This window comes from Varanus komodoensis, unplaced genomic scaffold (assembly GCF_004798865.1).
Source record: "Varanus komodoensis strain SLA01 unplaced genomic scaffold, ASM479886v1 scaffold8, whole genome shotgun sequence".
NCBI lineage: Eukaryota > Metazoa > Chordata > Lepidosauria > Squamata > Varanidae > Varanus > Varanus komodoensis.
Window position 1 is genome coordinate 25,630,964 of NW_025336481.1, and position 15,155 is coordinate 25,646,118.

A 15,155-nucleotide genomic window follows, 5' to 3' on the forward strand; every position below is an offset into this window, starting at 1 on the left:
TATCTCTTCAATCTCTTAATCAATGTCATGACTTTAGAGTTATTTGTTAATTTCAAAATCATATTATGTTAAGCAAGCTCCTCTGACATTCTCTACAGAGCAAACTGACATTTAACTGGAAGGAAGATCTTTTCATTTCCTGCTTGGGAGGAAAGTGGGCTAAGAATTTGGCATTTATTGATGGTCGTTATGTTACTTTTATTAGAGAAGCATTCAGCTTTGTAGAATTTTGGACTGGAAAAGAATGCACTCAGTCATAATAAAGATGCTTACATTGTACAAATAAATCTGCCCACTCAAAGTAATATATATGCTTGTAAACACACACACACACCAATAGCAGAAGATTGTTACACTTTTATATTATGTCTTTCTTTTTCATTATTAAACAGACCTCAGAGAGTGTAAGTACTTTATTAAAGCTAACTGTAAAATATAAATCAAAGCCCTCATTATAAACATGGACTGAGAAAAGTGGTATCATATTAGAAGAGAGCTCACTGGCAATTATTGGTCATGGAAAAATACACAGAGTCCTTCAAAGAGCAATTTACATAACAACTTCAGTCTGTGGTGTCAGCTGACATCCAAATGGTTGGCTCAGATCACAGCACTGCAGCTAAATCCAGGGGTGGAATTTGAAGCTAAGGAGAAGGTAGCTGCCGCTTTGCCCCTGGTGAGAAGGAGCCAGAGCTATCCATCTACCATGATTCAGCCTAGCATGCTGTGCCAGAACCCAAAGAACTAGAATGGTGTGTAGGGCTACAACTCAGGCACATTCCTGTGTCCAGGAAGCACATTGACAAGTAGGAGCATGTGTAGTCGAAAGCAACCAGGATGCTGAAGGGTCTGGAATTCAAGCTCTGTGAGGAACAGAGGAAAGTCTCCTTCTCCTTCTCCTTCTTCATGTATTACATTTCTATACCACCCAATAGGTGAAGCTTTCTGGGCAGCTTAACCTGGAAAGGGGAAGGGAAGGAGGTGACAACACAGCAGTCTTCAAATATCTGAAATATCTGGAACATATCAATAAGGTGTCTTAGTTGGTGCTTATGTGGTGATTTATACAAAGAAATGACTCAGTGTCTGATAGGGGTGGGAAGCAAAAGGAATTTTGAAGGTACCTGTCTGAGTGAGGCTGAGTAAGCAAGTTCCCAGAGTATAGAAATGGACAATAAGAAATCTGGTGGATATGGGGCAACAGCCATTTGGGAGATAACTGTACAAGATGATTGAGTCAGTACCTCATTCAGAAGGTTGTAAGGCATCCTGGGGAAGGCAATGCTTATAAAAGGCATGGCTGATTTCTCAGTCATGAGGCTGGAGTCAGCAGCTGTGAATGGAATGGTCCTCTTGCTATGTTTCTCCTAAACATGATCATTAGTCATTAAATAATAATAATAATAATTACCATTATACTGGGAATTCTATTGTTATCATTCTCATGCATTACCTTAAGCTTGGAAGTTATTCTTCCATGTTGCCTAGGTTTCAAAACTTATAATAAAAAGGACTGGTCACATATATTATCCCAACAGACTTCAGTATTGACTTCCTTGGTGACTTCTGCTCTGCTTCTCAACCCATATATACCAAAATTCAGCTTTAAAAGTGTGATATCAGCTGATCTCTAGTTACATCTGGAACAGGCACAATGGGAGAGTTTCCACTCAGCTGCACTGGATTACTAAATCCTGAAACTAGACTAAGGGGGGCTTCTCAAAGGCCAGAGGAAGCTACTGACAGTGCTGACACTGCCTAGAGATGCTAGTGGTGAGATAGGCAGCAAATAAAATTTTAAAATAATAAATAGACTGCTGCTCCAGGACTTGAATCTCCCCAAGAAAGTCAATTGTGCTTTAATACTAGGGAGAACTTCCTAATGTTTGACAGTGGAAGAGTCATCCATAGAAGGATTCATTCTTTTATGAATGAATTTAACCTATCTCTCAGGAATACTGTGGTTGCATCTTTCATTGAACAAGTATCAGTCATGATGATCTCCAAAGTCCCTTCCATCTAAATGATTTCCACAGACTATAGAGCAAAGTCACAAAGCAGAACATGCATATATGCTGCAAACTATAAAGGAGTTACACATTTAACCATGGACACACTTTCTAGTTAGTCATAAGTGCCAGTAGATGCAGAAGTGGAAGGGCGCCATTGAGCTCCTGTCCTGCTTGGGGACTTTGCATAGGCATCTGATTGGCCAACTAGATAGGCCTTTATGTATTCAAGTATTTATTTATTTAGGGAACTTCTATGCCGCCCCATTCGCCGAAGCCTTGGGGCGGCTCACAAACATAAATAACATCCTATCAAACAATATAAATTAATATAAATTAAGTAGGGCTCTTCTGCTAATTGTATGTTCCCATATTTATCAATCAACATGTACTGGCACTGCCTAGGCTTATCTATGCTTTTGATAATCTCTGTGAGTTTAGCAGAGGCCAAAATATTCTATAGACAAATGACAGGGTGATAATCTAACTTGCAATACGAGAATGAAGATCATTTCACAGATACAAAACACAAATATGAAAAATATGGGTAATTTACCTCCAAGGTTCTGATGAATACTGTGATAACTGAAAGCTAAGCCTTCAAAGTATTCATTTACTAGGTGTCAACAGGAGGTTACAAATGGTACCCTAGCTTTAGTTTCATTCTATCTTCTCTGACTCCCGGATTGTACAGTATCAGGTACCAGGATGGGGAAGTCCCCAAGCTATCCAAACAGGGTCTGCTGTTTTTGTAATTTAAAAATAAATGTGACAGCAATGGCAGCTTTTCTCCTGGCAAAATAGCATTTTGTGGGTGTGTGTTTGTATGTGTGTGAGAGAGAGGGAAGATTTTTCATTTGGACTTTCTCATTTCCCTCATACATTGCAAGTATTCAAACGGGATCATAATTTCTTTTTTATTTTTCATCCCCAGAAAATTGTGCATTCATCTTCGTAAAATTGTGTTGGTGGTGGCGGTCTTTCACAAGTGTACACTTATGATAACTGATGTTGTGGTCTTGCCTTGTCAACATCTTTGTAAGTTTCAGCTGTGGAAGGGTGCAAAGTACAGTAGGTAACATGCAAGGGAATTGCCAAGCTGAGAGTGTGAGTAGGCAAATTTGCAAAGATCTGGAAAAAGAAATAGAGAGAAAAAAAGAAGGACAAAAAGTGGGAGAAGCAGGGGCATCAAATAGGCTCCAGCAAGTTCAGAAAGGGGAAAAATGGGCTCTGCACCATTTATATGGCTCCATTTCACAGCAGTTACTGCTACAGCTTCTGTGAGCAACCCCCTCCTTGCCTCAAAAGATGCTTGTGAAAATTTTAAGGCAGGGAAATAAAGGGATTGGAAATTGGGACAAAATTAGAGGCTGGGCAGTAAAAGAATTTTGTGAAACTTAAGTAACTGCTTTGAAAGGGAGCCACAAAGAAAGGGGGCAGGGGATCCAATATCTCTCTGGACTTGCTGGAGACTCAAGGAATGTTGAACGGAAGCAAGACAGTGTCAGGTAACACTTCAACAATCAAAAGTGAGGGGTTTACCTTGCCAAGTGGGAGGTGTTTCCTACCCTTTTTGGTGTACCTACTTCTTCTGTTTCCACTCTTTTTTCTTCCTTTTAGTATTATTTTTCACACTGTCCTTGCCAGGTGTGAGCAGATGTGCTTCCATGCAGTCTTGCCTTCTCTTGTGTAACCTACTGTACTTGGCTTCCTTTGAGAACTGAAATTTACAGGACACTGGCAAGGCAAGGCAAGACAAGACTACAGATTTAGTATGGCCTATTTCAAGATCCCCGCCAAAGAGAGAGAGGAAGAGAGAGAAAGGAAAGGGAAAACACACTCGTGCTATTTTCTAGGAATGAAAAAGGGACAGGTGAACAAGTGATGGTTCATCTGAAGTGCAGCCTGGGCCTTGGTGGAGGCAGTCACTGGACAAGCAGGGTCACAGAATGAACCCGCGGTTCTTGCCAAGTGGCTCTGCAGCCAGTCCTGACAAGTGATGTTACATTGCCTCCTTAGCTCCAGAGGACATGGCAATTCACCATGGAAGCTATGGAAGCCCTGACAAGGAATGAGTTGTCAGGATGGCTTGTTCTTAAAAATTAACCCACTTTGGCTTTGCATGACATGGCAATCTATCATGGCTAGCTATTCTTCTCCTTTTGCCACAATGTGTCAGAAGTGTTTCAGATTACCATATTGCTCCAATCCCTTTATTATATTTTATGTGTGCAATCCTAGCCATGTATCTTGCCTTATGAAGGACAGACCTTGGTTTGAAGGCATATTCTATATGAAGGGTTGCCCAGTCCAGTTTAAAAGTGAAAGAGCCATCAGGGGGCCTTGAAGTCATCATTGATGGGGAATAGGCTGAGCAAGCTTGCAGATCATCTGTCTTCCACACTGCAGTGAGATGCATTGCATTCTTTTGAATTGTAACCATTATTGCTAAAGTGGATTATATATGTATGCATGCAAATATAATGGAAAGCCAACAGGGTTTCCCCTTTCCCCTTGGCCACTTGGCCTAAATACTGCCTCAAGATTCCCTAGAACCTCAATTCCTGGACCAAGCACTAGATTTAGCACATGATCACTCAAATATGGGGAATAAAACAAGTTGATTGAAAGGATAAAACCTAGGGGTGGAGCGAGATAAAACACTAAGGCTGAAATGGATAAAACAGGGTAAAAATGGGGAAGGGATGGGGAAGTTGGAAAGCAGCAGTTTGACAGATAAGAGTAAATCAAGCATCCCCACCCCCCACTCAGACCTGAAAAGAACAAACCTCCTCTACTCTAGACATGTGCAAAAAACCTGAAATTATGTTCCTGATGATTAAAGGTTGTAATGCATTTTCTACACAAATGATTATCTGGAATACTAGGAAAATTTGCATATTGGATTGAACTATTAGCAGCTTTACTGAGAGAAGTACCACCAGGTGCTGTACTTTCAAATTTTATATTTCTTCATTTGAATCCTTATCAGCTTTTGTGAACGTTGTCTGAAATCAACTATAACAAATGAACTATAACAAAATACTGTAATCAACAAACTGCTGTTTAACAAGAGTCATAAGAAACTGTGTAGATTTTATTTGGCAAGTTTACTATTGATTTGCATGCTATGTTTTAAAAATTCTTTCATACCACAATTTGCTGTGAAACCTTAATTTTAGAACAGTTGAAATATAGTTGAATTAAGAATGACTTGGCGATCATCATTTAACAAAAAATCTTACAGGTTAATTGTGCTATTAAAATGTGTAATACAAAATACAAGTTTAATTTTTTATGCAGGTGTAGAGCAATCCTTGTGCCAAGATAGCATCTGAGGATTGTCTGGAGTCCCCCACCCCAAGGTAAGAGACCTCTGAAAGGGGAGTCAGAGATCCACCTCCCCACCCTTTCACAAATGGCCTAGGAGAAACTCTGAAGTCAGAAGAGCAACTTTCTGAGAGAGGGGAAAGGGTTAGAGTTAGCATTGAGTCCTCAAGAAATAACATTTCCTCAGTTGATCTTCCTGGTTGGTTAACGGTAAAGGGGCTCTTCAAGTATCTGAGTTCTGAGCCATTTAGGGCTTTGTACTCTAGTACGAACAGTTTGAATTAGGCTCTCTAGCTCACTGGTAGTCAGTGCAAGAATCCTAACACTGGTGTTATATACTCATATCAGCTAGAATGGAAGTGGCTCTCATTTCTGCAACGTATTAAGCCAACACAGGCTTTCCTATCACCCAAATTCAGTGAGGCTATAGGTAAGTAGGAGGTGGGGAATGCACACAAGCCTTACCTGCAATCTACCCTGCACAGGGGCTTCTCTTCAGCTCTTTGCCTTGCTTGAACAAATGTCTAAAGAGGATACTCCACATGGAGGGGAAGCATGGGGTGCTCTGTGCTTCCCTCCACTGGCTGCTTATGCATATTTTGGCGAAAACCTGCATCAGGCTTTAAAGGAAAAAGCTTCTGGTCTCCAACAGCCATTGTATTTTCTCCTAGCACTGTTCCAGTGCCATCTTTTGACATTCCAGTTAATTTAAAAAAAATTAAAATATTGTAGTACAGAGTTATTCTCATTCACAACACCATTTTTAATTACTCGTCCTATGACAACAGTGCATTTTTTCAAAGCTGGGCTGTGTAAGTCAGTCTTGAATACTCCTACAAAATTCGCCATTCCTAATAACCTTTGCAATTCTTGTTATCTTTTGGTCATAAATATTTCAGATAGCCTGAATTCTGCTAGCATCTATCTGTTAATCTTTTCTGTTAGCTTTCAGCTAACTATGTAATATCCTGCAGTCTGCATTTGCATTTCTGATCATTCAGTGTAAGACCTGCTGCTCTGGTCCTTCCAGAGTTCTTGTAGCCTTTGGTCATCTTCTGCCAATGCTTTTCTCCCAGTGAAGACCATCATCAAGATCTTCTCCAAAAAAAAAAAAAAAAAAGCTTCTTTCCAGTTAAAGATACTGGCATTAGTCCAAAGGGTAGTCTAGAAATCCCACATCTCCCAATGTCTCTGTCATGTCTTGAGTTGCAAAATCTTTATCAGCAGCCATTTCTACCATCTTCTTTTAGTGTATTTAGGGCAGAATCATATGTGACTTTAGTCAGAAAAAGTACTATAACTTGCAGAATTTCTCAACTAAACAGTCATTTTGTATGGAAAATGTTAAGAATTGTTAAGAATGTTAAGAGTGCTGCATCCAGTTTATGCTTTTATAAATGTAAGCATACTAACTTGAATAAGTTCATCCTTTTAAACATTTTACAGCTAAACATTAAAGACTTACAGATTTAAAATTCAACATATGAAGTCTTTTAGCAAAAACCACCAGCTTCAGTCGCAAATAGAAGTAGATTAGGAACTAGTCAGACCATTTTTCTATCAAACATATACAGGATTATGCCTTGAATTTATTTGGATCTAGATTAAACCAAGAAAGATATAGTCCCATATGCATAGTTTTCAAAAGCTTGCACTTTTGACTAAAGTGTAAGAATGCTAAGTTTTGAAGTATGCACAGTTCTTAAATGAGATCACAATTCCTGTAAATCTCCAAATATTCCTCAAAAAAGAAAATTCTGCTGTTTGTGCTCAGAATTTTCAGACAATTAACAAACATAAATTAAATTGTTATATATTCCTGTATCTTCCTACCAACTCTTCTTGTGATAAAATTTCTAAACATTTCACCATCATCTAGAATATAACATTCTTCAAATTTCCATGTAAGTATTCTATAACTTGCACTTTAACAATATCCTTTGCTTCTGCTCATGCAATATTCAGAAGAATAGGTACTTTCTGTTTACTCTCTTTCTTATCATAAACTGCTGCCTTGTCTTAATCAGCTAGCTGTAGCACTGTTAATTCTTCATTTAATCATGTTTAGGCAATGTAGTCACCTCTTTTGGGGAAGAGGTTATAATATGGATATACTTTGTAATGGAACAGTCTTTAATACTTACTCTCAACTTATCTACCTGCTTCCTGGAGTTTAACACATGGTCAGCATAAAGGGATTCTCTACACCCTCTGGGCAGCTAAAAGACTGATATTTCAACACTGGAATGATTAATGACATTTGAACTGCTTTAGATGCCACCTGAAAATTGATAAATATATGGTTATTTGGTTTTGGGCGATACAATAACTTAGAAGCTGTATTTTCATGTATGCATATTTGTATATAGATATATGCACATTTCACATGCATCAATTGAAACTGATATATACAGATTTATGTTATTTGGGAATTTTTTCCCTCATTGATTTTCTGTTTACTTTGTCTTGTTTTGTTGAAATGTGCAATAAAAATTAATATAGGTATGTGTGTCACAACTTTGGATCTTTTCCAAGGTTCTTTACAGCAATGGGGCTGGGGGTGGAGGGGTTACTTGTACAACATGCTTTGAGTGGCTGCTTTTTCCAGTTCCTGTTTGCCTGGATGCTGGACTGCAGGAGGTCTTGAGCAATTACTGCTGCTGTTCTTTTCTCTGCCTCCTCTTGGATGTGGAGGCGTACAAATTGACTTCCAGTTAAATTAATTTGAGAGAGCCACAATGAAGGTTTGTGAAAGCATTGCATTAAAATGGCACTGGCATACTCAGGAGAGGGTTTCTGCTCTTTTTATTTCTGCTAATTGAAAAGGGCTTGGAAGAGAAAGAACATTCATAGCAGCCTCATACATTTCTTCTCCCATTTTCATTTGCTCCTCTTCTTTCTCCCATTTTTCCCCATTCATAATTTAGGATCTGAATAGTTTATGACTGATGCTTGGCATAAACTATCCTCAAAGAAGCACTTTTCCAAATTAGGTTCAAGTAGCACTTTGTGTCCAGCTTAAAAAAGAAGCCTTGAATCCTTTGGGGATAGGTCCAAACACTCCTTGGATCCAGCACACTTCAAGCTACTTGTTATACTTAATTGACCTCCTATGCTCCTTGCTAATGTCAGCACAAATTGTCTGATCTTACAAATTTGCTAAGTAGATCCATCAGTTCTCAGTACATTTATAAATCAAATTGCTTGTTCAGATTGTACATTATTTTAGATACACTGACATAAAATTGATTTTACTCAATCAGAAGGAAAGGCATTATGGCCTGTCCACTATAGCATATATTCATGCACCCTATTTCTTTGTGTATATATTAGGGTACAAAGTTTTAATTAATTAATTAATCAATGTGATTAAAACCTCTTCTTGCAGATTTTTTAAAGAATACCAATTAACTTGAGAAGTGGAATGTATTTTTCTTTTCATGCTGCAAAAAAGTTGCTTAAATGTTCCCCAGCCTTTTCAATGCCTACACGTGTGTTTGCCTGCATTTCTTTTGGAACTGCCATGTTTGTCTCCTGATACAACAAAAATTAGCAAGCAGGTCTATGAAAAATAATACCACTGGGGAAAATGAACCCATAAGCCCAGTTTGCATATCATAAATAACACACACTTTATTATTCATGGGTTACTGAAAATGCCGCATGACTGAACAGACATGCTAATTTCCAGCTACCCACCTACTTGGACCTGTTGCTGCTAGACACAGCAAAACAGTCCTGAATTGTTCATTGTGACACATGAATCCACAATTCCATCTAGTTGGGGAGTAGCTTTCAAAAGTTATAAGTTGTTGACAATGTTTAAATTGGGTCATGGTGTTACCACCTTCATCTGTCTCAAAGTAATTCTAGGTAATCTCAAATCAAATATTATTCTTTAGTGTTATGTTCTCCTAGCTCAAATCTAGTATTAATAGTGAGATACTCATAAAAAATTCTCCTTCATGGATCACTGCCTTGTTGTGGTGAAGAGGCTTGCGTAGCTCAATGAAGCTATGAGCTATGCCATGCAGGGCCACCCAAGATGGACAGGTCATAGCAGAGAGCTTTGACAAAACGTGATCCACTGGAGAAAGAAATGGCAATTCACTCCAGTATCTTTGCCATGAAAACCCCATGGACAGTACCAAAAGGCAAAAAGATATGATGCCGGAAGATGAGCCCCTCAGGTCGGAAGGTGTCCAGTATGCTACTGGGGAATTGCAGAGGGCTAGCACTAGTAGCACCAGAAAGAATGAAGCAACTGGGTCAAAGCCAAAAGGACACTCAGTTGCAGATGTATCTGGTGGTGAAAGGAGAGTCTGATGCTGTAAAGATCTATACTCCATAGGAACCTGGAATGTAAGATCCATGAATCAGGGCAAGCTGGGTGTGGTCAAACAAGAGATGACAAGACTGAACATCGACATCTTAGGAATCAGTGAACTAAAATGGACAGGAATGGGTGAATTTAATTCAGATGACCATCAGGTATACTACTGCGGGCAAGAATCCCTCAGAAGAAATGGAATAGCCTTCATAGTCAATAAAAGAGTAGGGAAAGCAGTACTGGGATACAATCTCCAAAATGACAGCATGATCTCAGTTCAAATCCAAGGCAAACCATTCTACATCACAATAGTCCAAGTCTATGCCCCAACCACTGGTGCTGAAGAGGCTGAAGTTGACTGGTTCTATGAAGGCCTGCAACACCTTCTAGAATTAACACCAAAAAATGATATCCTTATCATCATGGGGAGCTGGAATGCTAAAGTAGGAAGCCAAAAGATAACTGGAATAACAGGCAAGTTTGGCCTTGGAGTACAAAATGAAGCAGGGCACAGGCTGGTAGAATTTTGTCAAGAGAATACGATGGTCATAGCACTCTTTTCCAACAACGCAAGAGATGATTCTACACATGGACATCACCAGACGGTCAACACAGAAATCAGATTGACTATGTGCTCTGCAGCCAAAGATGGAGAAGCTCTATACAGTCAGTAAAAACTAGACCAGGAGCTGGCTGTGGCTCAGATCATGAGCTTCTGGTTGCAAAATTTAGGTTTAAATTGAAGAAAGTAGGGAAAAGCATTAGGCCACTCAGGTATGACCTAAATCATATCCCTGATGAATATACAGTAGAGGTGACAAATAGATTTAAGGAATTAGATCTGATAGACAGAGTGTCTGAAGAACTATGGATGGAGGTTCATGACATTGTACAAGAGGTAGCGACTAAAGCCATCCCAAAGAAAAAGAAATGCAAGAAAGCAAAATGGCTATCTGAGGAAGCTTTACAAATAGCTGAAGAAAGAAGGGAAGTGAAAGGCAAGGGAGAAAGAGAAAGATACACCCAATTGAATGCAGAATTCCAGAGAATAGCTAGAAGATATAAGAATGCCTTCTTAAATGAACAGTGCAAATAAATAGAAGAAAACAATAGAATAGGAAGGACCAGAGATCTCTTCAAGAAAATTGGAGATTTGAAGGGAACATTTCATGCAAAGATGGGCATGATAAAGGACAAAAATGGCAGGGACCTAACAGAGGCAGAAGAGATTAAGGAGAGGTGGCAAGATTACGCAGAAGAACTGATCCCTGATAACCACAATGGGGTGTCACTGACCTCAAGCCAGACATCTTGGAATGTGAACTCAAATGGGCCTTAGGAAGTCTGAGCAACAACAAAGCTAGTGGAGGTGACAGTATTCCAGCTGAGCTATTCAAAATCTTAAAAGAAGATGCAGTAAAAGTGCTACACTCAATATGCCAGCAAATTTGGAAAATTCAACAGTGGCCATAGGATTGGAAAAGGTCAGTTTACATTCCAATCCCAAAGAAGGGCAATGCCAAAGAATGTTCAAACTACCATTGCACCATTGCACTCATTTCACATGCTAGCAAAGTCATGCTCAAAATCCTACAAGCTAGTCTCCAGCAGTATGTGGACCGAGAACTACCAGAAGTACAGGCAGGATTTCGAAGAGGGAGAGGAACTAGAGATCAAATTGCCAACATATGCTGGCTCATGGAAAATGCTAGGGAGTTCCAGAAAAACATCTATTTCTGCTTCATTGACTATGCTAAAACCTTTGATTGTGTGGATCACAACCAACTGTGGCAAGTTCTTAAAGAGATGGGAGTACCAGACCATCTTATTTGTCACTTGAGAAACCTATATGCGGGTCAAGAAGCAACAGTGAGAACTGGACATGGAACCACTGATTGGTTCAAAATTGAGAAAGGAGTTCGGCAAGGCTGTATACTGTCGCCCTGCCTATTTAACTTATATGCAGAGCACATCATGAGAAAGGCAGGGCTAGATGAATCACCAGTTGGAATTAAGATTGCTGGGAGAAATATCAACAATCTCAGATATGTAGATGAAACCACTCTAATGGCAGGAAGAGAAGAGGAACTAAAGAGGCTCTTGATGCGGATGAAGGAGAATAGTACAAAAGTTGGCTTGAAACTCAACATTAAGAAAACTAAGATCATGGCATCTGGTCCTCTCACTTCCTGGCAAATAGATGGGGAAGAAATGGAGGTAGTGACAGATTTTATTTTTCTGGACTCCAAGATCACCACAGATAGGGACTGCAGTCAAGAAATTAAAAGACGCTTGCTCCTGGGGAGGAAAGCTATGGCAAATCTAGATAGCATACTAAAAAGCAGAGATATCACCTTGCTAACAAAAGTGCGTATTGTCAGGGCTATGGTTTTTCCAGTTGCAATGTATGGCTGTAAAATTTGGACCATAAGGAAGGCTGAGCACTGAAGAATTGAGGCCTTTGAATTGTGGTGTTGGAGGAGACTCCTGCGAGTCCCTTGGTCCACAAGGCGATTCAACTGGTTCATCCTAGAGGAGATCAACCCTGACTGTTTTTTAGAAGGCCAGATACTGAAGATGAAACTCAAATACTTTGGCCACCTAATGAGAATTAAGAACTCCCTGGAGAAGAGTCTAATGCTGGGAACAATAGATGGCAAAAGAAGAAGGGGAAGGCAGAGAATGAGGTGGCTAGATGGAGTCACTGAAGCAGTTGGTATGAGCTTAAGTGGACTCCGGGGGAATGGTAGAGGACAGGAAGGCCTGGAGGAATGTTGTCCATGGGGTCGTGATGGGTTGGAGACAACTTCATGACTAGCAACAACAACTACACTCATAAAATTGATTGGGAGCAAGAGTAACTGCAGTCCAGATTGCTGCTTCAAATCAGACATGAAGCCAATTGTTAATATTTGATTAGAAGTGTTGGAGGACAAGTGAGCAACTGCAATAACTGTACCAAAGATTTCCTTGCCAGGAGAATGAAGCAAGAAGTGAGAATGAATATACCTGAATGATTCTAGCAACAAATGCTTGTGTTGGTTGTTGCAAAAAGGAGCTCAGTGCTCTTTTCTGAAGGATACGGAAGGAGGAGGGAGGCTTGGTTAAGTGCTTCCTTCATTAAGAAGGCAATATATGAATCAGCCTTGCCTTGGGCAAAATGTTGAGTAGTAAGTCCTGAAGCATTTGTGCTAATAAGGAAAGTACTGTGCACATGGTTACATCAGAATTAGTATTCACTATAACCTCAGGGCTTTCAATCAGCCTATATTTAGCTGCAGGCCGCTTTTCCACGGTAGGAGAAGGAAATTTACAGATGCATGAGATCACTTTATTATTTTTACAGGGTATACAATTTTGTGGCAATGCATGGTAGATAGCTTCCTTTATGAAATACCACTCCAAACAGCTCTTTTGTAAAACTGTGTGACTCTATCATGTTTCTTTGCTAGTGGAATCCTTGCCACTATCACTGAGAACTGTCCCTTAGTATCACTGAAGTATACAGTAGCCTTCTCCAAATGTGTTAGATCACACTTCTATCACAACCAGTCCAGATAGGGATGAGCTGGTTGTGGACAACCACTAATACATTGGACAAATAATAGTCCAACATATTTGAAAGGTAGCAGGTTGGGAAAGACTGGATTTATCCTTTGTATCAGCCAAGCATGAAGAATTTTGCTTTTCCCAGCTATTCAAATCTTTTGGGCAGATCGATTCTATGCAGCATTCACTACTAACATTGAATTCAAGTGTTTGAACAGTTCCGCTCAGCATGCGGACATCCTTGATGTCCGTTCATAGCTTCAAAGGAAGAAAAATAGGGAATGTAACCAAAACTTCTTTGCCTGTTCATTCTGAAAAGCATGGTCAGAGCTTCTGAGAGCAACTTGTTAACTTAATTGCGCACAAAGCACACAGGAGATTTCCGTTAAATATACAATGTTAGAACTTTGTGAAAACTAAGTCAAAGGACATTAATTCATACAACAGAATCAGAACCAAAACTGATCCCTTGTGTATTTCCTTGTGCACTTGGAATTTTCCCATTGTATGGGTGCAATCCTATGGATGTCAGACACTGTCTAGTTAGCCATATGAAAACTCATATGGATTCCCAGATCCAACCTGGGAAAAGTGTCCCAAGGTTTTAGCTGGGACACCATCTTTGGAGCACCTTCTGCCTGTCCTTGCAGCTGACATGGTTCTTTCTGCATCAGCTGAATTTGTGAAGTCAGAAGACTGACTTTGGAGCCAGTGAGGCTCTTTGGGTGGGAGGGGAGGAATGAAACACTGCTATTCTACAAGAAATCCATATGTGAAAATCTTGCAGTCCCTGGCTCCTCTCCTTGTAAGCCAGCATAAAACAGTCAGCTGAAACTGGCCATCTAAGAATTTTGGTGAGGGGAGTGCAGAGGCAATCTTTTCCATTGTCTTTCTGCCCTCCACTGGATGCTCATAATCTTCTCAGTTCAGGGAATGATGGTAATTCTCATTGGATTGCACCCTCAACAGTTCACATGGAAGCTAAACCAAACTCTTATTCAAATCCAACATCATTAGAGCCACAGAGTCACTTTCAAACAAGAGAACATAATACATTCATGCCTCTTACAAACCATGCTAAAAGTCATCTTGTGATCCCAAATGCCCCTTTTGAAAATATTTTTAAAAGTTATCTTTACATTTCAAAGTAAATGTTTATGCATTCTTAGATGCCTTTAAAGAAGGATGTTTTGGGCATGAAGAAACCACTGGGGGTGCCATCCTATGCATGGAAGCTTCTTCTCTCAATGGCTTCTGGGAATTCGGGCTGCCACCAACAGGATGGGTGCAGTGATGGAGGCAATTTTGGCCTCTTTATCTTCCTTTTTGTTTTTCCTCTTCCTTTCTGTAGACCAGCCTCTGAACACACCTGCCAGAAGTGTGCTGGTGGAGCAGCGCTGAGGCTGGAAAGGCCAGAGGATTTCTTATACCCTGGCTTCTCCTCAAGATTCCCCTTCCCTGCAAAACCCCTTTCAGATCTTTCTGGGGCCCCTTTTGGAATGTTGTACTGCCAATGCTGTGCTTCTTTCTACACCAGCTGCAAGGGGTAGGCATTGGATTCTGGAGGTCCCAGGTCAGAGCAGTGTCTATGGCCTCAGAGCAGGACTCCAAAGGATCCTACAGAGCATAGAATTGCTCTCTTAGGCTCTTTGATAATTATTTTTTCTTGTGTGCATGTCTTTTCCTATAAATGAATCACAACAGTCTCCTTTTACATCAAGAACATCTGCTTGCATTTGGACTGCAATTTTGCACACATTTGGTAAGATGCAAGTTCAGTTTAGCACTTGCAAGCCCCACTTAATTGAATGGGAGAGAAAAAACATGTGTTGGCCAAGAAATCCTATGCTCCTGGTGTGACCTTTACACCTGGTGTGACCTGTTTCAATGGTACTGTAATGTCAGGGATAGCACAGGACATTTTGCTGTCCCAGGTT